Raw genomic sequence first — 24,215 nt, 5'->3', positions numbered from 1 at the left:
CCGCCCCCCAACCCTGCCCCACCTGGACACTTTTGACTTATTTGTGAGAAGGCGATACTCACAACTCCTCAGCCCTGATCCTATCACAAAGTTTTTGGGAATTAAGAGATATCCTAGAGGCAAAGTTCTTAGCCTGTCAGTAAGCCCCTAGTAGACAGAAGAAAAGGAGCTGGCAAAAGCCAAATGTCATCATGGTTGCTGTTGGGATTGGTGAATCCTGGCTGAGTGGAAACAAGAAGGAAGCCAGTTGGGTTGAGGAGACAGAGACGTGCCACCATTCACAGTTGTCCGATGGCCAGAGGCAGCAGTGATAAACCAAGAAAGCGCTCCCTGCAAGACACGTCAGGAAAGATCACTTATTTTTTTTTATTATTTTATTTCTAATGAAGAAATGTGTTGGTTTCGTTGTGGGGAGGGAATCCCCAAATTATGTTGTAGGGATCACGAGCCTTAGTTGGGCGTAGAGAGACCCCCCAGCTGAGTCTTATGCAGATTCTTATCTTCCCACTTTGTAAGAATACAGCTGAGGAGTCGGTGCTGTGGCATAGTGGGTAAAGTCACTGCCTGAAGTGCTGGCATCCCATATGGGTGCTGGTTCGAGTCCCTGCTGCTCCAGTTCCAATCCAGCTCTCTGCAGTGACCTGGGAAAGCAGTGGAGGATGGCCCAAGTCCTTGGGACCCTGCACCCGTGTGGGAGACATGGAAGAAGCTCCTAGCACCTGGCTCCTGGCTTTGGATCAGTACCCCTCCAGCCATTGCAGCCATTTGGGGAGTGAACCAGCGGATGGAAGGCCTCCCTCTTTCTCTCTCTCTCTGCCTCTGCCTCTCTAATAAATAAATAAATCTTTAAAAAAATATAGCTGAGACACTAAGGAGAGGCAAACAGAATAGCAGGATTTATTGAAAGGCAAAAAGACAGTACATACTCGGCTGGACTGTGGGCACTCTCATGAGAGAGAGTTGCCAGGCAAAGCAGTAGTATGCAATGAAGCCTGAGCACCAGCAACCATAAGAGAGAACACGGCCCCAAACCCAGGCTGCGGTCACTGCGGTCATCCTTCCCTAGGCAGGCCCTGAGTGAGATCCAGAGGAGGCGGGCTTTCAGATACGGCTGCAGTGCACCTGGTAATCTCCAAGAAGTGGCACCTGATTCAAGTGCTTTGGCTGCGTGAGGAGGCGTGAATGTGCCGTCTTCAGCCATGCTGAATTGGCATGGACGGTGTTGGCTCCTTAGTGTCTGATTCCTTCGCGACTCCCTGCTGCACCTTCGTCATTTTCCCTAACAGGTAAGTTATTTTCTTACCCAAACCACCAGTGACTGAGAAATCTGAAGGAGCATGTCTACCAAGCTATCACTGAGACCAAAGGCTAATTTGCTTGGCGGACTTCCTCAAATCGTGTTTCGCAGCATCTTGTAATCTGTCTTCCATCTCCATTTTTTTTTTTTCACAGATACCACTCTCTTTAAGGTCACCAGAGGTCTCAGCCACATGGAAAGGCCTCTCTTTCTGTTGCATCATGCTAAGCCTCTGAGTGTACCCTCCTGCTTTAAGCTTAGAAAAGGGATCAGCACGTGACTCCATTGCCTTGTGTCTTCTTAACTCTGTTTAGCAAGTTCCTCTCCCCTCTTCTAAGTGTGTTTCACAAGCTTCCACTTTGAAGCAATGTCTCCCAGGCTAATGCCCTTCTGTGTCCTCTTCAATCTAATTGACTTCCAATTTTCATCTCTGCTTGGTTTTTCCCCCTGACTCTGTCTCCCTGCTAGATTTCTTCACTTTCTAGGATTTGTTTATATTTCTCATTTTCACTTTGCTGCCCAAAGTTCTGGTATCCTTCAAGGCCTGTGTCAATATCCATTTCCTAGAAGAAATCCTTATAAAGTGCCCAGATTAGAAAGAATATTTTACCTGGTAGGACCTCATGGCATATTTTTCTTATCATGATCTAATAATGAATTCATTTACATTTTTATTAATTTTGTTTCTGCCTCACCAAGTTGATTATAAACTCCTACAGGTATAATACTGATCTAATGTAGCTTTTTAGCCTTGGATTCACTTAGCAAAGTGATATTCATTCATCCATTCATCCATTAATTATTATTTATCCCTATGTGCCAAGAACTATTTGGCATTGGAGCTACAGATATAGAAGAACCAAGCCTCAAATTTCAAAGTCTAATGGAAGCACCAACTCAAAAACACAATTAATTCTGTAAGTATGATTCTAGGAGGTGATTAAACAAAACTATAGAGCTCTGAACAAGCTCACTCAGTGCGTGTGTGCACGCGTGCCTAGGTGCGAGTGTGTTTGGCAAGAGGTTCTGAGGCCTTCTTGGGGTAGCTGTTTGCTGAGTTGATTCCATTTTTGGTTTCTACTTTGCTGTAACCATTTGCTCCAACATTTAGCAGTTACCATCTCCCTTGAAGTTGTTTATCCAGGGGTTATTTTTTCTTCACAGAAGGTCTGTGACTCAGTAATACCTACGAGCTATTGGTCCAGGTTTCCTGCATTTGGCTGCATGTTGGAATCACCTGCACAGATTGACAACGCTGTGTCCCAACCCTGGAGATTCTTATGTGATTTGGTCAGAGGTGGGGCCTGAACACCGGTAACTTTAAGTTGCCAGGAGACCATGGTATGCAGCTGGGCTGGAAAGCCCTGCACAAGCTTCTTCCACCCCTTCACCTTTCTGGCACTAAAATTCAGGGTCTGGGGTCCACTGCCCTTGACATAAGCAATGTGGCCTCACCAGCCAAACTTTCCATGCCAGACGGGGAGGGCTTATCTGGACCAGGAGTTAGGAGTTAAGATACTTCCAGTGGACGTTTCAGGACATTCCCTTGGGCTTCTGGTGGATTCTGCTACACAGGGGCAGGTGGCTGGCTCCTGTGGCCACTCCCCCTTCCTATTTACTGTTGTGCCTTCAGGGATAATCAGATCCAGAGAGGAAGAAGACCTATGGCTTCTGGGAGGGGAAGCTGCCACGTGAGCCTCCCCAGGGCTGTTATCTAGGGGTCAGGGGGTCGGGGGGAAAAACCTGTGGCCAGTGAGAGGTGCTGAGGATGGGTCCTCTAATGTGACTCTGGGAAAGATGGGGCCCTGCTGCCTGTAGGGGGTGACTCAGCAGGTGCATTTCCAGGAAGTCATGTTTCTCTCTCTCTCCCTCTCCCTCTCCCTCCCTCTCCCTCCCTCTCCCCCTCCCCCTCCCCCTCCCTCTCCCTCTCCCTCTCTCTCTCTCTCCCTCTCCCTCTCCCTCTCTCTCTCCCTCTCCCTCTCCCTCTCCCTCCCTCTCCCTCTCCCTCTCCCTCTCCCTCTCCCTCTCCCTCTCCATCTCCCTCTCCCTCTCCCTCTCTCTCTCTCTCTCTTTTTCTAATGAGCCAGAGAAGGGGACCGTGTGAATAGCCAACTGAATAATACAGAAAAACATTTTAGTTTCTCATGTCAGATCCGGAAACAGCTTTAACTGATTAACTAGCTGCTCACAAAAACACTCAAATGGCCCACACATTGCCTCTACTTTTCCCCGCAGAGGAGGCCTGTTGTCTCTCTGGCAGAAATAGCACAGCCCATGGCTGGCGAGCGACTCAGGTGAGACGGCTGTCCCGCAGCTGATTGCCTAGACACCCAGATACTCACATGGCCTCCCCATTCGTCACCTCTCTCTCCACAGACAGGAAAGCGACGTGTGGGTGTGCCGTGGATCTGGTCAGGCACACATGGCTCCGTGGGACTTGAGATTTCCCCGCCAGCAGCTGGGATGACTCAGCCAACTGGGCAGGCCTGGCAGGGTGAGGCCAGTGCAGCTGAGCGAAGAGATTTCCTCCAGCGCTTCTATTTTAAGCCACAGAATCTTCTAGCTGGTTTTGGTAGGATCTGAAGTGTGGACCGAGGAGTGAGGAAGGATTAAGTAGTCTGGGGACTGCCTTATTTTAATAATGGTTAGATGTGTGGCCGTTCATGGATTAAGTGCTTTGTAGGTATAATTTCATTTACTCCTTCCAACAACTCTGAGTACTAAATATGATTATTTCTTCCCTTCCCTCCCCCCTCCCCCCTCCTCCTCCCCTTCTCCCTCCCCTCCCTCTCCCCCTCCCCCCTCCTTCTTCTTCGTCTTCTTCTTCCTCTCTCTCTCTCTCTCTCTCTCTCTCTCTCTCTCTCTTCTTTCTAACAAGGGACAGAACTGGAGGTTAGTAGGTTTGGAAGCTGCTCCAAATCAGAATCGGAGGCCTGTTTGCAGAGGCCGGGACAGGGCTTAGACTGCCTCCTCCAGCTTCACAAAACAGCTGCCTGCTGGGAATTCCCTCAGTGCATTTGCTGAGGGCCTGCAGTGCGCCAGGTGTGTGCTGGGCACTGTGGAGGACACCAGGCTCCAGCACCTGGCCTGTGTTATCTGGGCGTCCCTGGGCTCTAGGAGAACCACTGGAGTCCACTGGAAAACATTCATTTAGTGTCAGTTCTCTCCCCAGAGGGATGTGATCATGGCTGATCTATTGAGTCTGGGATACCATTTTTTTTTTTTTTAATCTACAAAATGGAGAGAACCAGACTATTGTGAAACTAGGCGAGGGAAAGCATAGGGCAGAGTGCTGCAGTGACAGGTTCTCCAGGAGTGAGGCCTGGTTCATCTCTTGCAGGTGCCTGGATTTGGACTGGACTGGTGTAGAAGCAGGCCAGACAGAGACATTGCAGCTCACCCACGACCCCTCCCTTTCTAGACCCTTCATTCTGTCCCTCCATTGGCACATCCTGGCAGCTGTGCCTCCCAAGCATGGACAAAGTACAACCCTTCTCTGTCTGCTCCACTCAGAACCTGCACTGTCCTTCCCCTGGGTGGAATGGCAGCCTCCGAACGTGTTCCCTGCTTGGCCTTGGCTCCTCCCTCTGGCTTTCTCCAGGTGTCACCTGATCAGAAGAGCCTGCAGCCCCTTGCATCACTCATGGTACCCAGTCCTGTTTCACTCTTCCCCACCACTTCAGATCGATTTGCTGAGTTGTCATAGTCTGTTCCCTCTCTGGAATGTAGGACCCTGAGGGCAGGAGCCTTGGCTTTTCCGTGTACTGCTCTATGCCCAGGATTAAGGAAGGACTTGGCTGCCCTAGCTATCAGCATTCTTGACCTTCTGTTCATTCTCAACAGAGTCTACTCTTGTTAAATTGCACTTTTAATATTAAATAATTCAGAATATAGTGAAAGGCAAGAAATAAGGGGAGAAATTCACCCACCCAAAATGCCAGTCCCAACAACAATCACTGTTAATACATTTAAAATAACTTGACATTTTAATGATGATTAAATGATGATTTAATGATTAGTTTAGTAACAAAGGTTAGCCAACACTCATTTCATCCCATCTGTTGTGAATTTTAACACTGTAGTTAAAGTGCTTGAACTCTGGAGTGACCCTAATTTGGGGTCTTTGCTTATCATCGTGAATCAGTTTGGCATTTTTAGCTAATTCTTTTCCAAATATATTAAGAACATTAGACCTAAAAGGAAGCTTCTCCTGCACTGTGTGGTTGCTTATGTTTAATAAAGTGAATGCTTTGACAACCCACTGTACTTTATGCACATATTCATATATTAGTTAATAAATATAATTACTGAACACCTGCTCTGTGCTGTGTGTCCAGCATCCGTCTTGGTTAGAACCTTGCAATGTTTGGCTGTCATCCTGCTCATGTGTTTTCACTGTGCTGATATTTCAGGACTGTGAGCAAAAACTGTGGTTGTGGTAGTCGTGGAGATGGCTTGACTGTTGGGTAGCTTCTATGATAAAACCCAAGGCCACCAAAAAGGCAATATTTTTAAGTGGGAAAAGCCTTCAGCTTGGAGACGGGAGATCCAGGTTCTTGTCCGCATGCTGCAACAAGCCTGCTGAGAGACCTTGGAAAGCTTCTCATCGGCCAGATGTCAATGTCCACGTCTAGAAAGTGTCAGGGTTGCAAGAGGGCATAAATCATCCACCCCTACTAACCATTCGTGACCCTTGCTAATTTTCTTGTGATCTGCCACTTATTCTATTAATTGAGTAGAAGGAAAAAAACTAGGCCAAACCACCCACCTTCTGACTAACCCAATCAACCGAACCAATGAAACTCTGTCTCAGTCATGTCTCCGGTATTCCAGCTGTGAAAGACAACGCCCAGAGAAGCTTTGAGTATGTTTGTGCAGATCTCTGGCTATTTCTATTCCACTACTCTGGTCTTCTTCAGAGCCTGCCATCTGTACAGAATAACAAACCTGAGGATTCAACCTTGCCCTAAGCTATACACTGAACTGGGGCCAATAATCATATTCACTTGGTGGCTTCCTGGTGTCTCAAAAGGAAAATGTCTTAAAATGATGAGAACTTTTTAGAATATTTTAGTCTTGAAATTTGGCCAGTTACTGCCACTCCTAGATTATTTCAAGTTTCTAATGCTTGAAACGTGCTGTGAACTTGACTTTTATCTAATCAGCTTTCTAGGAAACGTAGAAATAAGTCACCTGGAATGGGAGAATGTTTAATTCTATGTCAAATGTATTATTTCTAATCCTTGCTTGTTGTTGTCATGTAATCCAAACAACAGATTTCTTCTTCATGGTTGACCTGAACACCCCGAGTGACACGTGCTTTTGGAATGCCACCAAACGTGACCATGCTTCTCTTGTAGGAGGAAGCCAGGGTGATAGGCCTTGCTTCATCGCTGAGGGGAGTTCTATTTCACCTGATAGCGGGCAAGCTCACCGTCAGGTACAGCATGACCATGTTGTCCTCTCATTCCTTGCCAAGGATTCCCACAGGAGGACAGATTGCCTTTGGCTAGAAGCGTTCCTTAGATAATGGGCTGTATCTTTGATTGTTTTCTCTTCCACCAAACGTGAATCAGGGTGAGGCTCCTCCGACTCTGTTTGATGGTGCAGCAGGAGGGTGCTTTGATGTATTAGCTGCAGCTTTCTCCTGTGTGTGACGTTCGTTCGTTCGTGTTGCTCCATGGACTGCCTGCTGTTAGGCAGCTAGAAACCAAACTCTGCTGCCTCCAGGGGGAATTGCCAGAGCAGAATCAGGTCTGAAACAAACTCCTGGTGTTTCGTTTCAAAGGCCAATGGCCAGGTGTAAGATGCAAAAGATTTGGAAGAATAGGTGGCCAAGCAGAGTCAGGTTTCCTACCACCGGAGATTAGATACAGTTGTCCAAGTCAGAAAAGCCTTGAAGACGGGCGGAGCTGAGTGAGGCTGGTACAAGGGGACCAGCTGTGGACAGCTGAAGCAAGCACTGTCTGTCTCCAGCACCAGGAAGCTGGGAGAAAGCCTCCATTCAGGAGCACCTTTCCCCTCCCACGGCTCTTGGGAGTCCTTCGTCCCAGCGTGGCTTTTCCTGAGCAAAACTTGCTGTAGCCGAGGGAGCACAGATTGCCTGTGGTATAAATATTTTCCTTAGGTGATGGCTTTGTTTCCTCTCAACCAAACATAAAATCAAGGTGACACTTCTCCAGCCTCTCATGGCTCGCTGGGGGAACCCTGTATCAGCAGCCTGGTGTATTCAGGCCACTGGGAAGGAAGCTGCCTTTCTAGTTCCTCTTTGTTCTTCCCTTAAAATCCAAATTCACCACCACTGGGAGGAGTACTGGGTGCTCACTGGCCTCTGTTTCCCACAGTCACATCCAACAGCTCTAGTAGAAAACATGCGGTTATCCCAAGATGGGGCATAATCAGTTTACCAAACAATTGCAAAGTGCTAATTCTGTAATCCTAAGAACCGGAATTACCCATAAAAATCTGAAGAAAACTTAATTAATAATTAATTAATAATTATACATTTTCACACACACTGAATCCTTTATTGAATTATCACACTGTACCCCATAAATACGTACAATTAAGATAATAAGAAAAGAGGCTGGCACTGTGGCACAGCAGGTTAAAGCCCTGGCCTGCAGCACTGGCATCCCATATGGACCCCACTTCAATTCCTGGCTGCTCCATTTCTGATCCAGCTCCCTGCTGATAGGCCTGAGAAAGCAGTGGAAGATGGCACATGTGTTTGGTTCCCTGCACCTTGGATGGAAGACCCCCTCACCCTGTCTCTACCTCTCTCTCTAACTTTCAAATAAATGAAATAAATCATAAAAAATAAGAAACTTAAAACTTAGCTGAAATGATCCCTAGCACTTAGCATTACTTAATATATTAATTCATTACACAACCTAATGTGCATGGCCAGTTTCACCAAATCAGTTTTGGAGGGTAAATCTCTAGAATCATTTCTGTTTCTAGGCATGTATTTCATAGCAAAGTTTTGATCACATATGTGACAGTGATGCCCTAAGATTATAATGGAGTTGAAAAATCCTTACTGCGTAGTGATATTATGACCGTCATAACATATTGCTGTTGTTCATTATGCATTTGTGTGTGTGGCGATGATGGTTCATACATTCCTACTGCACGTGCTAGTCATACAAGAGTATAAATGTGGCACCCAAAATTATGTAAATGCATAATAATAAATGACCATACTACTGGTTTATTTTTTTATCATTATTTTAGTGTGTCTTTCTTCTACTTATTAAAAAAAAAAAAAGCAAGGCCGACCTTGTGGTGGATGCTCTTATTCCATACTGGAGGGCCTCGTTTGGGTCCCTGCTAGTCTGCTTCCAATAGAGATTCCTTCTAATGTACATTGGAAGCAATGGATGATGGTTCAAACACTCAAGTCCTTGTCACACATGTAAGAGACCCAGATAGAGTTATGGGCTCCAAGCTTTGGTCTGGTTCAGCCTGGGGGTATTTGGGGAATGAACCAGTGAATGGAAGATATCTCTTTCTCTGTCTCTCTCTCTTTCAAATAAATAAATAAATATTTGAAAAAGTATGCTACAAAACAGCATGCCCTGTTACACCACCAGCAGCCTCTTCCATCTCCTGTTTGTCTGCATCTTTTCCTCTTGTGCTTGATTTAATCTCATGTGATTTGTTCACGGTCCCAGGAGCAACAGCCTATGCTATATATAGTCTACCACGAGGTGTATAGGAGGGTGTGGCAATGGTTTGTGTGCACACACACTACATTGCTCACCCAGTGATGAGGGTGCTGAATGATATGTTTCTCAGAATGGATCTCCATCGTTAAGTGACACATGATGTGCTTCTACTCTTTCCTCATCACCTGATGCTAGCATGTCAAAATATGACTTAATTAGACACACTCGGTGGTGATGGTGATGGTGGTGGGAGGTTGAATTTTCTTTCATTTGATTATTGGTTAGCGTAGGTAGGCTCACTGTTATAAATAGCTGCACAGTCTAAGTGGCGTATCAAAACCTGAAACTCATTGTCTCATTGAAATTGAAGTTTCCCACTGAGGCTCCTCACTGTGCGCTTCCCAGGTGTCTGTCTTCCAAGGGATGAGGATTCTGGTACCCACGGTGCCCTTTCGTCCTGTGCTCCCACCGTTTTCTGGCTTCAAGGTCACTGTGAGGTGTTGAGTTGTGCCTTCCCCCAGGTCATGTGTCGAAACCCTAACTCAAAATATCTCAGAACAGGGCTGCATTTGGAGACAGGACCGTTAAAGAGGTGATTAGGTTAGAATGAGGTCATTAGCGTGAGCCCCAATCCAATCTGCGTGGTGTCCTTATAAGAAGAGGAAATTTAAACACACCCCTCCCCCACATACACACCACCAGGGATGTGCACACAAAGTGGAAAGGCCATGTGAGACACATGAGAAGGCAGCCATCTGCCAGCCAATAAGCGAAGCCTAAGGAGAAACAAAATCTGCCAACACCTTGACCTTAGCCTTCAGCCTCCAGAACTGTGAGAGCATTAATGACTGTAAGCCATGCAGTGTGTGGTATTTGGTTATGGCAGCTCTCATTAATTACCGCAATCACCTTGACATTACTCCACGAACAGACGAGGGAGGCAGAATCCTATCTGTGCCAAGCCTGTAAGTCGTATGTATTACTGTGCCTTCTTCCCTGGTCCCGAATTTAGTCACCAATGGTGATGGATCCATTAGTGGTCATTCATAATTATTCTATTTTAAAGGAGTTTATCAATATATTAGATTTCAGGGACACAGCAAATGCATGATAATTGCTACCACACAGTTATCATGTATGTTAATGTGATATTACTACAAAGAGAATCGATTCAATGTAGTTGATAGATACAGTTCCAAGAATATGATACTGCCTATCCTCTCTCCCCCTTCCCTCCTTCCCTCCTTCCCTCCTTCCTTCCTTTCCTAATATTTGAGATAGCATATTTTAAAATTTACATTATAGATAAAAGCTTAGATCCACTAAATAAAGAGTTCAACAAGTATGATGTGAAAATACCACTATTCAGCAAAAGTATAGGCAAGGGCTATCAACAATAATCACAAGAAAGAGTGTCCATTTCACTCCTATACAGTAAATTTTAAAGCAATCACAGATCACTAAACTATCGTAGTATATCTATATATAGTAACTACCACAAATAAGGGAAAATGTGATATTTTTCTTTTTGAGTCTAATTTCACTTACCATAATGATCTCCAGTTACATCCATTTTGTGCAAATGCCAGGATTTCATTCTTTCTTGTGGCTGTTATTCCATCATGCATGTGAGTGTGTGTGTGTGTGCATCATGTTTTCTTGACCGAGTCAGCAGTTGATGGACACCTTCTCATTTCTGCCATTATTCTTCTCACCAAAAGAACCACAGTAAGAAGTGTTTAGAAATGAGTAGTTGACCAAAAACCTTTTTTAATATTTTGGGTGGGTATTTGGAGAATAAAAAGATCCCAAAATTTGAATTACAGTTTCCATTGATACCTAACATCGTTGATTTTTTGGATCCTATTCAGAATATACCACGTGAGAAGCAAGGTCAAGGTCAAAGGCTCTGGGTTCAAATCCAATTCATCACTTCATAGGTGGGCAAGTCACCTCCCCTCTCTGTGGCTTACAGATGGGTTTTCCCATCTGTGAAGTGAGTGTGATGATAGAACCAACTCACAGCATTGTTGTGGGTGAAAAGACTTACTGCATGGAAAGAACTTAGCACAGTGTCAGGTACACAATAAGTGTTACTTAAGTGCTTTACTGTTACTGTTGTTAATGTGGGGAGCAACTCGGACTAGACTAAGTTACTGGAATTAAGACTTATTCTATGCATCTGCTCTCCCACAATATGGCGCTGGGAGAGGAGGAAACAGCTTCTACACAGCTGCCTCCAGTCCAACCAATAAACAGCAGGACCTGCTCCTGATTGGAGGAGAGCAGCGTACTCGGCGTGTGGGTAGCAGAGTTGGGATTGGCGGAGGAGGACTATAAAGGAGGAGAGAGACAACATGCACCAGGAACATCTAAGGGGAACATCTATCTGGAGGAACATCTGAGCAGCCCCCGAGAGAGCCGGCCGGCCGGCGGTGTGCTGCTCCCCCGCGGAAGTGGGGAAAGTGGCAGGGGGAACCGCCGTTCCACGGAGGTGGAAGGGATGGTAGCCAACCTGGGAAGAACCAGCAGCAAACCCGGGAAGGGCCGAGCAGACAAAAGAACAGCGCAGGGTCCTGTGTCGTTCCCCCATGAAGATGGGGAGCGACATAATGGTGCTGTGACTCGGATATGAAGCCTAGGCAGGGTTTAGTGTCGTTCCTCCACGAAGAGGGGGAGCGACAGTTAATACCCAGCTGGGTATCATCATCTTCCATAAAGCTGCCCATGAATGGGGGGCTGGTGTTGCAGCTTAGCAGGTTAAACTACGGCCTACAATGTCAGCATCCCATATTGGAATGCCGGATCAAGTCCTGGCTGCACTGCTTCTGATATAGCTTCTTGTTATTGTGCCTGGGAAGGCCGTAGAAGATGGTCTAAGAATTTGGGTCCTGTGGGAAACCCGGATGGAGTTCCAGGCTTCTGACTTCAGCCTGGCTCAGGTCCAGCCATTGAAGCCGTCTGGGCAGTCAACCAGAGAATGGAAGATCTCTCTCTCTCTCTCTCTCTCTCTGACTCTTCCTCTCTCTGTGACACTCTGCCTTTCAAATAAATAAATCTTAAAAAAAAACAACTTGCTATTGTTTTTCTGTTTTACCATCACATTTTCTAGGAAGAGTAGAAGCTACTTAGGGTAAGGAAATATCAAGTGCTAATTACACATGAGGACAATCACACAAGAAGCTGAGATGAGAAAATGAGTCCGGAGAGTCACTAGTCCAGATGTGCTTCCTAGCAGGTGTTTTGGAATTCTACTCCTTTAAGAAAGATTCATGCTTAAAACCATTGTTCCTATTGCAGTCACCGATTTTTTTACCCAATGGGCAAGACACGGCATGGTGTTGTAACTCCCTCTAGTAAGGGCACCAGAGTTCTGTTGTGTTCATCAGAGAAAGGAAGCTTTAATTGGTGAGCTTAATCTCTAAACAGATACATCTGGAGGTCGAGGCCTGGGCTTGCAAGTGCGGATGGGAGTGTCCAGGACTCCAGCTCTAGGCCTGAGTCAGAGCAGAACTTGCTCCAGGAGGTAGTGACTGAGACTCAGGGGAGGGCAGGACACCACTATTTGCCCCATGACCTCTGCTTCCGAGTCTTTCCACAGGGATTGGAAGAGTCACATGCAGGGGATTGAAAGCTTCAGAGGGCCCGGCGCTGTGGTGTAGCGGGTAAGGCCATTGCCTGCTGTGCTGGCATCCCATACGGGTGCCGGTTCAAGTCCTGGCTACTCCACTTCTGATCTAGCTCTCTGCCAAGGCCTGGGAAGGCAGTAGAAGATGGCCCAAGTCCTAGCACCCCTGCACCCCTGCGGGAAGACACAGAGGAAGCTCCTGGCTCCTGGCTTCGGAACGGAGCAGCTCTGGCCATTGCGGCCAATTGGGGAGTGAACCAGCAGATGGAAGACCTCTCTCTATGCCTCTCCTCTATCCGTGTAACTCCAACTTTCAAATAAACAAATAAATCTTTGAAAAAAAAACAAAGAAAGCTTCAGACCCTTCAACCTGGCCCACTTTCCCATTCTCATTTCATGACCAGGGGACAGTTTCCTACCCTGTAGTTGGCTCCCTCCTCCCTACTCTAACCTGACTTGGTGGAATGAGCTGTCATAGCTCCCTCAATTAACACTGAACCAGAGCTCCAGGGCAGGGAATCCAGGAATGGTATGCAGACGAGAAGGACGAAAGACCTTCGAATATGGGATGATTCAGTAGCAATCCCTAAAATAGAAATCAAACTCTCTTTACTTTAACTGTGCAGAGAGCGTAGAATTCAGCTGTACAGGAGAAACAGGGCCTAATATATAGGCTAGACCCTGATACTACATTGCCGTGTGAACTTGGACCAATTAAACTCTCCATGTACCAACTTGAGAATAGGCATTGTAAAATCTACCAAACTGGGGCTGGCACTATGGCGTAGTATGTTAAGCCTCTGCCCGCGGTGCTGGCATATCATTTGGGTGCCAGTTTGTGTCCCTGCTGCTGCACTTCTGATCCAGCTCTCTGTTGAGAGCCTGAGAAAGCAATGCCTAGGCCCCTGCACCCATGTGGGAGACCCGGAAGAAGCTCTTAGCTCCTGGCTTCAGATCAGTCCAGCTCGGGCCATTGAGGGAGTGAACCAGCAGATAGAAGACCTCTTTCTGTCTCTCTTTCTCTCTGTCTGTAACTCTGCCTCTCAAATAAATAAATAAAAGCTTTTTGAAAACTCTATTGAAGCATTTGAACGGCAAGCAAATATTCTAGTTCCAGAGGTTGGCAGCAGAAGCATGTTCTTGTCTTCTAAACAAATAGGATGCTATGCAGAGCAGCCAGCTGCATCAGGTATGAGGAAACAACAAATTCAGATCCCTCCTCCAATTTGCCTAATCCAGCAGGGGAGAAAAAGACAGAAAGGAGAAAAGGGTGCTGGTTTCCTCTGCTTCACCTGGGGCATTGCACAAGCCAGCTGGGGAAACTCATGGACACTGTTCCAGCAGCTCCCTGGTGTCTGGCTGTCTGCTCACACCACTCTGACACCAAACATCTGCCGTTCTTGCCCCCCCCTCCCCCCAAATCTAGGAATTCTTCAACTCTCTGGACACCAACCAGATGATCTAAAATTCAATTTAATTCTGGAGTTAGTGCAGACCCCAGAGATGAAGGGACCAGTCCCATGAGACTTCCCCAACTTCACATGACAGACAGACATTCCAGTTAGCCGTCTGTACAGGGCTCTGACCCACTGGCTATAAATCAGGAATTCATGCCCATGCTATCCTTCTCATGTCTGATAATTTGCTAGTGTAACTTGGAGGATTTAGGAAAATGCTAGCCTACATTAATGGCTTATTATAAAGAACACAACTCACGAGCAAGTACACGAAGAGGTGCCGAGAGTGGGGTGTGGGGAAAGAGGCCCAGGGCTTCTATGCCCTCGCCAGGTGCACCACCCTCCAGCACCTTGATGCCTTCTATACACTCTTCATGGGTCCATGGCTCAAAAAGTCTGGAGTACAACTACAAACTGGTTTCACATATGGAAATAGAGGGGAAAATTCCAAATAATTCTAAATAAAATATTCTCAAATCAGATGCAGTATCATGTCAGAAGAGTAACACACCAAGATCCAATAGGCTTATTCTGGAATGCAAGAATTGCTCAACATTTTAAAAAATCTATAAATAATGATTGATGACAGTAGTAAACCAAAAGAAAAACACACACTGCATTGAAATATTGCACTGTACCTCAACAAAACATACAAATACAGCACAGTAATAAAACATTTTCCAAGCAATTATTTTAAACATTGACAAGATTATATTCATAGGTTTTCAGAAGACAGGCAATAATTCAGCGCCCACTTCAGAAGGCAAAAACCTGCCTAAATACCAAAATATTGACCAAAATCCTGGAGTGGGCGTTGTGGTACAGCAGTTAAACGCTGCTTAGGATATCCACATCCCATAATGCAGTACCTGGGTTTGAGTCCGGTTTTCACTTCCAGTCCAGCTGCCTGCTAGTGCACACCATGGGAGTCAGCAGCTGGTGGGGTCAAGTGACTGGGTCCCTGCCACCCAGGAGGGAGATATGGACGGAGTTCCTGATTCCTGGCTTCAGCCTAGCCCAGCCCCAGCTGTTGCTGGATTTGGGGGAGTGAATCAGCAGATGGAAGAGCTCTCTCTCTCTCTTCCTCTCATTCTGTCTCTGTCACTCTGCCTTTCAAACAAATAAAAATAGATACTGGCTCCAGGGGCCAGCGCTGTGGCTCAGCAGGTTAAAGCCATGGCCTGCAGCACCTGCACCCCATATGTGTGCCAGTTTGAGTCATGGTTGCTCCACTTCCAATCCAATTCTGTGCTAATGCGCCTGGGAAAGCTGTGGAGGATGGCCCAAATCTTTAGGCTCCTGCACCCATGTGGGAGCCCGGAAGAAGCTCCTGGCTCCTGACTTCAGCCTGGCCTAGCCCTGGTCATTGCGGCCATTTGGGGAGTGAACCAGAGGATGGAACATCTCTCTTTCTCTCCTTCTCTCTCTGTGTAACTGAGCCTGTCAAATAAATAGATAATAATAATAATAAAAACCTAAAAAAAGTTTTACCAAAGCCCAAAAGCAAACATGATACCAAAATCAATTGAAAAAAATTTTTTTTGACAGGCAGAGTGGTCAGTGAGAGAGAGAGAGACAGAGAGAAAGGTCTTCCTTTGCTGTTGGTTCACCCTCCAATGGCTGCCGCGGCTGGCACGCTGTGGCTGGTGCACCGCGCTGATCTGAAGGCAGGAGCCAGGTGCTTCTCCCAGTCTCCCATGGGGTGCAGGGCCCAAGCACTTGGGCCATCCTCCACTGCACTCCCGGGCCACAGCAGAGAGCTGGCCTGGAAGAGGGGCAACCGGAACAGAATCCGGCGCCCCAACCAGGACTAGAATCCGGGGTGCCGGCATTGCAGGCGGAGGATTAGCCTAAGTCAATTGAATTAAAAACAGGAATCTGCCATCTCAACTTATTTAGTATTCTTACATCATTTTGGAAGTTATAGCTAGTGCAACAAAAGATTAAATACCTGTAACAAATATTGGAAAGGAAAAGGCAATGCTAGAGTTGATAACTGAATTCAGCGAGTCGTTTGGACCTTTTCATTGCTTGCTCTTTACCTTTATTTATTGAAGATACATTTTACGTAAATGTAAGTTTTATGTTTCCATGCCAACAGAATTCACTTGGTATCACCTCTTAGAAATGCCTTCCTTACTCAAGGCTGTTTGAAGTTACTTTAAAAAGTTCATGAAAAAATGGAATTACAGGATAAGCAGATTTTGGTGCAAAAATTTTTTAAAATCCATGCATAGATTTTTTTTTTTTTTGACAGGCAGAGTGGACAGTGAGAGAGACAGAGAGAAAGGTCTTCCTTTTTCCGTTGGTTCATCCCCCAGTGGCCGCCGGGCCGGCGCACCGCGCTGATCCGAAGTCCGAAGCCAGGAGCCAGGTGCTTCTCCTGGTCTCCCATGCAGGTGCAGGGCCCAAGCACTTGGGCCATCCTCCACTGCACTCCCAGGCCACAGCAGAGAGCTGGACTGGAAGAGGAGCAACCAGGACAGAACCGGTGCCCCAACCGGGACTGGAACCCGGCGTGCCGGCGCCGCAGGTGGAGGATTAGCCTATTGAGCCACGGCGCCAGACCATGCATAGTTTTTTATGATCCACATTTTTCCCCAAAGGATTTTTTTATTTATTTGAAAGACAGAGTTACAGAGAAAGAGGAGAGAAGAGGAGAGGAGAGGAGAGGGGGAGGGGGAGGGTAGGGTAGGAGAGGTTGGGAGGAGAGATGGGGAGGAGAGGAGGCAATAATTCAGCGCCCACTTTGGAAGGTAAAAACCTGCCTGAATACCAAAATATTTACCAAAATCCTGGAGTGGGCGGAGAGTAGGGGAGGAGGGGAGGGGGGGAAGAGGGGAGGAGGGGAGGGGAGGAAGAGTGGAGGAAGGGAGGAGGGGAGGAGGGGAGAGGAGAGGAGAAGAGAGGAGAGGGAGAGATCTTCCATTCACTGGTTCAATGGCTGCAGAAACCGAAAGCCTGGCACCCTCTCTGGGTTTCCCAGGTGTATTAGGAGGGAGCTGGATTGGAAGTGGAGCAGCTGGGACTGGGCCTGGTGCTCAGGTGGGATGCCAGTGTCACAGGCAGTGGGTTAGTCTTCTGTGTCACAACACCGGCCCTTATGATATGCATTTTGTGAGAACTTCAAGATCCCTGGATTCATGGATTTCTAGGGGGAAAATCATCATTTTTAAACAGTAAAGGAAAGGTACCTCAGAGGTTGGCGATACTACGAGTCATAGTGGCATTTAAATGGGAGATCCTGGAAGAGTCCATGGAGGATGTGTTCCAAGTCCAAGAGGGGGAGTCAGCCTTGACCGAGAGGAAGGCACCCTTGGCATGCTGAGGAGACAGGTGGGGCAGGCTGGCGTCCATGGACTCAGCAGTTTGAGGAGAAACCACTTTTTGTCTTGCCTCTGGTGCTGTGGGGGCAAGTAAAACACAGTGCCTACGGGTGCATGTGCAGGGGTTTGGCGTAGTAGTTAAGGTCCCTACCTGGGGCATCTGCATCCCCTATCAGAGGGCCTGCTTGCAAGTCTGCACTCAGTTCCTGATTCCAGCGTCCTGCTGGTGCTTTCCCGGGGGGTGAGGGGGGGGTCAGAAGGTGATGGCTCAAGCACATGGGTCCCTGCCACCCAGGTGAAGGACTGGGATTAAGTTCTGGGCTCCTCGCTTCTACCTGGCCCAGCCCTGGCTGTTGTGGGCATTTGAAGAGTAAACCAGTAGACAGAAGATCTCTCTCTCTCTCTCTCTCTCTCTTTCACTCTCTCTCTCTCTCACTCTCTCTCTCTCTCACTCTCTGTGTGTGTGTGTGTGTGGTTCTCTGACTCTCTGCCCTTCAAACGAAATATTTAAAAAAAAAACCAAAAATTTATATTCAGAGGAAATATTTATTTATTTACTTATTTATTTGAGAGAGAGCCCTTCCACTTGCTGGTTCATTCCCCAAATGGCCACAATGTCTGGCGCCAATCCAGATGGAAGCCAGGAACCTGAAGCTCCCATGTGGATAACAGGGACCCAAGCACTTGGACCATCTTCCACTGTTTTCCAAGGCACATTAGCAGAGAGCTGGATGAGAATTGGAGCAGCAGGAACCTGAAACAACACTCCAGAATAGGATGGTGGTGCTGCAGTTGGTGGCTTAACCTGCTATACTACAATACTGGTCCAAGGATACAACTTTGTAAATTTCAATTGTGGGCTGGTGCCGCGGCTCACTAGGCTAATCCTCTGCCTGTGGTGCCGGCACACCGGGTTCTAGTCCTGGTCGGGGCACTGGATTCTGTCCCGGTTGCCCCTCTTTCAGGCCAGCTCTCTGCTGTGGCCCGGGAGTGCAGTGGAGGATGGCCCAAGTGCTTGGGCCCTGCACCCACATGGGAGACCAGGAGGAAGCACCTGGCTCCCGGCTTCGGATCAGCACAGCGCGCCAGCCGCAGCATGCCAGCTGTGGCAGCCATTTGGGGGGTGAACCAACAGAAGGAAGACCTTTCTCTCTGTCTTTCTCTCTCTCACTGTCTAACTCTGCCTGTCAAAAAATAATTAAAAAAAATAAAATTTCAATTGTGTACCTCATAATGCTACAAAAACATAAGGAAGATCAATAAAAACTTGCATTAGGTTATAACCCCATGGTAGGGATGGAAAGACACATCAGAGCAGGGTCTGTGAATGCCCCCTCAGCGCTGGCCCTCACATCTCCTGCTCTGGGCTGAGTTTCAGAGGCTGCAGGCCATAGGATGACTGCTGCTCTTACACCCAAGGAGACGTCTTCTCCCTGATGCCAAAATTGTCCTTAAACACCGATTACTTGGGCTACAGTAAGCTGATCTCCACACTTAGAAGAAAACACAATATATTTTCATGTTTCTTTTTCAGTAGAACCAGGAGGCAAGGCCACTTGCTGTGTAGGAGGGACTGAAGGGAGGGTGACTGTGCAAGGCAGCCCTGCAGCTGCAACTGGCGTCCTCCCCACCCCGTCTCAGTGGTTAACCTGAGTTTATTTCTCATTCAGGCCAAGCTCATTTGGCACAGTGGAGTGGGCAGGACTTGGGCTGTGTGTGCACCATTTTTCTTCACAAAGTCATTCATGTGCACAGATGAACAAATCTCTGGTTCTCTAACGGGTGGTTTCCAACTCAGCCACGAACCTTAGCATCCACTCTGCAGGTGGGGAGGAGATAGAGAGGCCTGTATGGGAGGTTTGGCTAGGCAAGGTCTGGGAGAAGAGGACATCACTTTTGCTCACATCCCATGACTGGAGCTTGGGAGCAAGGGGATGAGCCGCGAGTTTTCCTGAGTGTCCTGGGAGATAGCAGGCATTGGTGGGCCCCTCAGCTGGCTGTCTCTGCTCTTCCAGGGTGGGAGGTGGGAGGTTGAAAATAGCCACTGGAGCATGAAGGGAACAGCTGTGTAGGAGAACATAGCTGTTGTGCAAGATCAATGTTAAGTTGCAATCTGTGGGTGGTTGGGCTTCCTCCAGCTGCCTGCTACGACAGGAAGGGGAATTGTTGGCTAAGTTTGGGTTGGCATGGCATTGCCTGGGACAAAGGAACAGGAGATCTTTGCAGGAAACAATGTGAGGTGAGGAGCTACCATGTCTATGGAGGATAAAGAAGATAGTGAGGCACGGCGCATGTGTAGAAAAGAAAGGGCTCATGTACCTAAAGGTCTGAATGTGGATGGAGAACAATGGGACCAGGGAGGGAGGAGACAGTCATCCAAGCAGGAGTTTTGAATTTATGCTTTTGGAGTTGGGAAGATTATGTGTGGAACTGAGATGCTGTGACTTTGAGATGTCTCTGCTACCCCAGAGAGCACCCATTTGGGTACTGGGTCTCCATACAGACTTGTATCTTAGCCATAAAAATGTCAAATGAATTGAATTAGAAGCAGTTAAAAAATAATGACTAGATATATTTTGTTTGTAAAATGTTCAAAAAGGTTTTTTAGTGATGTGGATTTGTATAACAGAGAAAAAGGAACTAAAATGCATAGCCTTTTGCAGGTTGTTAAGTTTATTCTTCCATATATATGTATATATATCAATGCATACCTATATATATGCATATGCATATCCTGCAGTGGGAGCATTTTTTTGTTTTTCTGTGGTGAGTTTTATTTTTTGTAATTACATACTTACAGTGTATGTACTATGTGAGGTTTCATCACCCATATATATTGTGTAATATTCCATTAGGATAAGTATATTTATCTTTTCAAGTATTTAGCATTGCTTTATAGTGAAAGCATTCAAAATACTATATTTTAGGTTTCTGTTTTTAAATAGAAAGGCATACAGTACATTATCTATAGTCACTCTACTGTGCAATAGAACCCCACAACTTCTTATCCCTGTCTAGTTGCAACCTAGCAATTGTGGATCAACCTTCCCCACTTCCTCCTCCCTTCTCCCCTCTGCAACCTCTGATAACTACTACTATATGTATAACTTCTACAAGACAACCCACTTGTAGACTCCACGTATGAGTGAGATCATATGACATTTTTCTCTGCTTGGCTTATTTCGCTTAACTTAATGACTCCAGTTCCATCCATGTCCATCCATGACAAGCTTCCATCCTTTTTAATGGCTAAGATTCTATCATTTTCTTCATCCATTCACCAGTGGATTGGCACCTTGGTTATTTCCATTTCCTTGGCTACTGTGAACAGTGTTGCCACAAACGTGGGAGCCAGATTGTGTCTTCAGCAGGTGGATTTCATTTCCCAGAAGCAAGATTGCTGGATCACACAGTAGTTTTTTTTTGACAGGCAGAGTGGATAGTGAGAGAGAGAGACAGAGAGAAAGGTCTTCCTTTTGTCGTTGGTTCACCCTCCAATGGCTGCCATGGCTGGCGCGCTGCGGCCGGCGCACCGTGCTGAACTGAAGGCAGGAGCCAGGTGCTTCTCCTGGTCTCCCATGGGGTGCAGAGCCCAAGCACTTGGGCCATCCTCCACTGCATTCCTGGGCCACAGCAGAGAGCTAGCCTGGAAGAGGAGCAACCGGGAAAGAATCTGGCACCCCGACCGGGACTAGAACCCGGTGTGCCGGCGCTGCTAGGTGGAGGATTAGCCTATTGAGCCCCGGCGCCGGCACACAGTAGTTTTAATTTTAGTTTTTTGAGGGACTTCAATACCATTTTCCACAATGGCTGTACTAATTTACATTCCCATCAGCAGTGTGCGACTGTTCTTTTCTCTCTGTGTTCTTACAAACACTTGCTATCTTTTGTTTTTATGATGATCACCCATCTTAAGGCAGTGAGATGATATCTCATTGCGGTTTTGATTTGCATTTCCCTGCTTTTGAGCATTTTTTCATGTACCTGTAGGCTTTCCTTTGAGAGATGTGTGTTTAGATCTATAGACCATTTTTAATTTGGATTATTTTTTGGTAGCATTTTTTTTGTCTAAATAAGAACTACCTTTGGTTAATACCAATAGTAGAAAGATGGAAAAAAATCACAAAGTAAGGAACGATTGCTGTATCCAGAGCATGGGAAGTTGTCTGATGCTTAGGTGTAATTTCAGTCATTTGAAGATAAAGAAACTTGAAAGCAATACTTGCATTGGAACTCTAAACAGAGCACACATGTTTAGAAATTATGGATTGCTAGAAGATATTTGATGATGACAATATACTTTTATCATCAATTAATGCATTGGCTTAAATAGTGTCCCCCAAATCCCTTCCTACCTGCAACTTCTGAATGTGCTGATATTAGAAATAGGTCGGCCGGCGCCGCGGCTCACTAGGCTAATCCTCCACCTTGTAGCACCGGCACACCAGGTTCTAGTCCCGGTAGGGGTGCCAGATTCTGTCCCGGTTGCCCCTCTTCCAGGCCAGCTCTCTGCTGTGGCCTGGGAGTGCAGTGGAGGATGGCCCAAGTCCTTGGGCCCTGCACCCCATGGGAGACCAGGAAAAGTACCTAGCTCCTGCCATTGGATCAGTGCCGTGAGCCGGCCGCAGAACGCCGGCCGCGGCGGCCATTGGAGGGTGAACCAACGGCAAAGGAAGACCTTTCTCTCTGTCTCTCTCTCTCACTGTCCACTCTGCCTGTCAAAAAAAAAAAAAAAAAAAAAAAAAAAAAGAAATAGGTCTTTGGCATATGTGATCAAGTTAAGATGAGGCCATACTGGATGAGGCTTGGCCCTAAATCCAGTGATCCACGTCTACCTGAGAAGTCTATGCAGAGACAGAGACACACAGAGAGAATGCCGTGTAAGCATGGGGCAGGTATTCAGTGCTGAGAAATGACAGCAACTGTCCGAAGCTAGAGGAGAGGCAAGGAAGGATTCTTCCCTAGACCCACAGCAAGAGCCTGGCTCTGCCAACACTGATTTCTGACTTCTGGCCTCCAGAGCTGTGGGAGAGTTTCTACTGCTTAAGCCACCAAATTTGCACAACTTTGTTAGAACAGCCTTAGGAAACCAATGTAGTTAGGCTGGGCGAAATCTGTAGGTAAGATCTCTGTGATGGTTTAGATGTTTCCTAAATACCATTGTGACCAAGAGCAGCCTGAAGAAACCCAACAGGCTTCCTGCAGGAAAATTAAAGTTCACAATTTCCTTGCTTCCAAGTTTACTGAAATGTAGCTAATAGACCTCCTTTCAAATACAGAAATGACCTTCCACTTTAAATAGAGGCAGATTTGGTGTGCTTCATGGTATCTTTAACTTCTGTAAATTGAACCTGGCACAGAAACATCCTACACTGCTATGTCTGAAAGTATGACAGTGCTTCAAAACGTTCGTGGAGAACTGAACTAAAAAATACATTTGCTTTGGTGCAAACATGTTGAAGTCCATGAGTATGAGGAAGTCTTCAAAAGCCATAAAAATGCATATTGTGAAAAAACTGCATTGCTTTCAAAATTACAAATATTATATTTCTTCATCTCATGAATGCTTTTAAAATTATGCTAATTTACTAAACTATATAAGAAAATGGATTTTTTGTGATTTTCTTTAGAAACTTTTTTTTTTTGACAGGCAGAGTAGACAGTGAGAGAGAGAGACAGAGAGAAAGGTCTTCCTTTTGCCGTTGGTTCACCCTCCAATGGCCGCCACAGCCGGCGTGCTGTGGCCAGAGCACCACGCTGATCCGATGGCAGGAGCCAGGTACTTCTCCTGGTCTCCCTTGGGGTGCAGGGCCCAAGGACTTGGGCCATCCTCCACTGCACTCCCGGGCTGCAGCAGAGAGCTGGCCTGGAAGAGGGGCAACCAGGACAGAATCCGGCGCCCCGACCGGGACTAGAACCCGGTGTGCCAGCGCTGCAAGGCAGAGGATTAGCCTAGTGAGCCTCGCCCCGGCCTTCTTTAGAAACTTTTAAAAATGTTTATTGTTATTTATTTGAAAGACAAAGTGGGGGAGGGAGGGAGAGAGAGAGAGAGAGAGAATCTTCCATCTGTTGGCTCACTCCCCAAATGGCTGCAACAGAGCTGGCAGAGGCTGAAGCAAGGAGCCAGGAACTCCATCTGGTTCTTCCACTTGGGTTGCAGGAAGTCAACGACTTGGGCCACCATCCGTTGCGTCCAAGGGTGTATTAGCAGGATTAGAAGTAAAGGCAGCTGTTGGGGCCATTTGGGAAGTGAACCAGCAGATGGAACATCAATCTGTCTCTCTCTGTCTCCCTTGTTCTTTGTAACTCTGCCTTTCAAATAAATAAATATATATTTTTTTAAAAGAACAGTATATTTAAGAGTCTGGTAAAAGAATCTATTAAGACACTGAAAAGGAGAATGAAGCCTCACTTCGAACTTCCTGCAGGGGTTCCCAGTGGGTCAATCCCCACTGTCTTTATCTACAATAAATAAATATCAGTGGAATGAGAAGGCCATGCCAAGATGGCTGCTGGCAAGTGAGCATCAGTTACTTGTAATCCATAAGCTGTACTTTGGAAATTTATATTCATTAAATAAAAGTTAAAAAAAAAGAAGTAAAGGCAGGACTCTGTCCTAGGCATTCTGATACGAGATGTGTAGGAGTCTCAAGTGGTGGCTTAAGCCACTATGCCACAATGCCTTTCCTAGTTTTGGTGATTTTCTTGAGATATGGATAATATTTTTATGTGATGATGCTATAATCAAAGTATTGGAATTACTATAACAAGCGATGATCTATTAAGATGTAATTTCAGAACCAGAGCTATAGCATAGAAGGTTAAGCCTCTACCTGC

At 46.5% G+C, this 24,215-nt stretch overlaps 1 long non-coding RNA gene across 3 annotated transcripts; it reads left to right on the top strand.

The window, feature by feature from the left end:
- The first annotated feature begins 458 nt into the window (after nucleotides 1-458).
- Nucleotides 459-5,575, top strand: LOC149123692 (uncharacterized). 3 transcript variants are annotated; one of them, XR_016213927.1, is made up of 6 exons: nucleotides 459-1,286; nucleotides 2,122-2,214; nucleotides 2,462-2,638; nucleotides 3,533-3,591; nucleotides 3,674-3,791; nucleotides 4,638-5,575. It is a non-coding gene; the product is annotated as an uncharacterized LOC149123692 (long non-coding RNA). The 3 variants fall into 3 exon arrangements; XR_016213928.1 differs by lacking the exons at nucleotides 3,533-3,591; nucleotides 3,674-3,791 and having other exon boundaries at nucleotides 472-1,286; XR_016213929.1 differs by lacking the exons at nucleotides 2,462-2,638; nucleotides 3,533-3,591; nucleotides 3,674-3,791 and having other exon boundaries at nucleotides 489-1,286.
- The last annotated feature ends 18,640 nt before the right edge of the window (nucleotides 5,576-24,215 follow it).

The sequence above is a fragment of the Oryctolagus cuniculus genome, chromosome 10, assembly GCF_051225735.1.
Source record: "Oryctolagus cuniculus isolate XC-2025 breed Fujian yellow rabbit chromosome 10, ASM5122573v1, whole genome shotgun sequence".
NCBI classification, from domain to species: domain Eukaryota; kingdom Metazoa; phylum Chordata; class Mammalia; order Lagomorpha; family Leporidae; genus Oryctolagus; species Oryctolagus cuniculus.
This window is presented reverse-complemented; position numbering and strand designations above follow the sequence as displayed.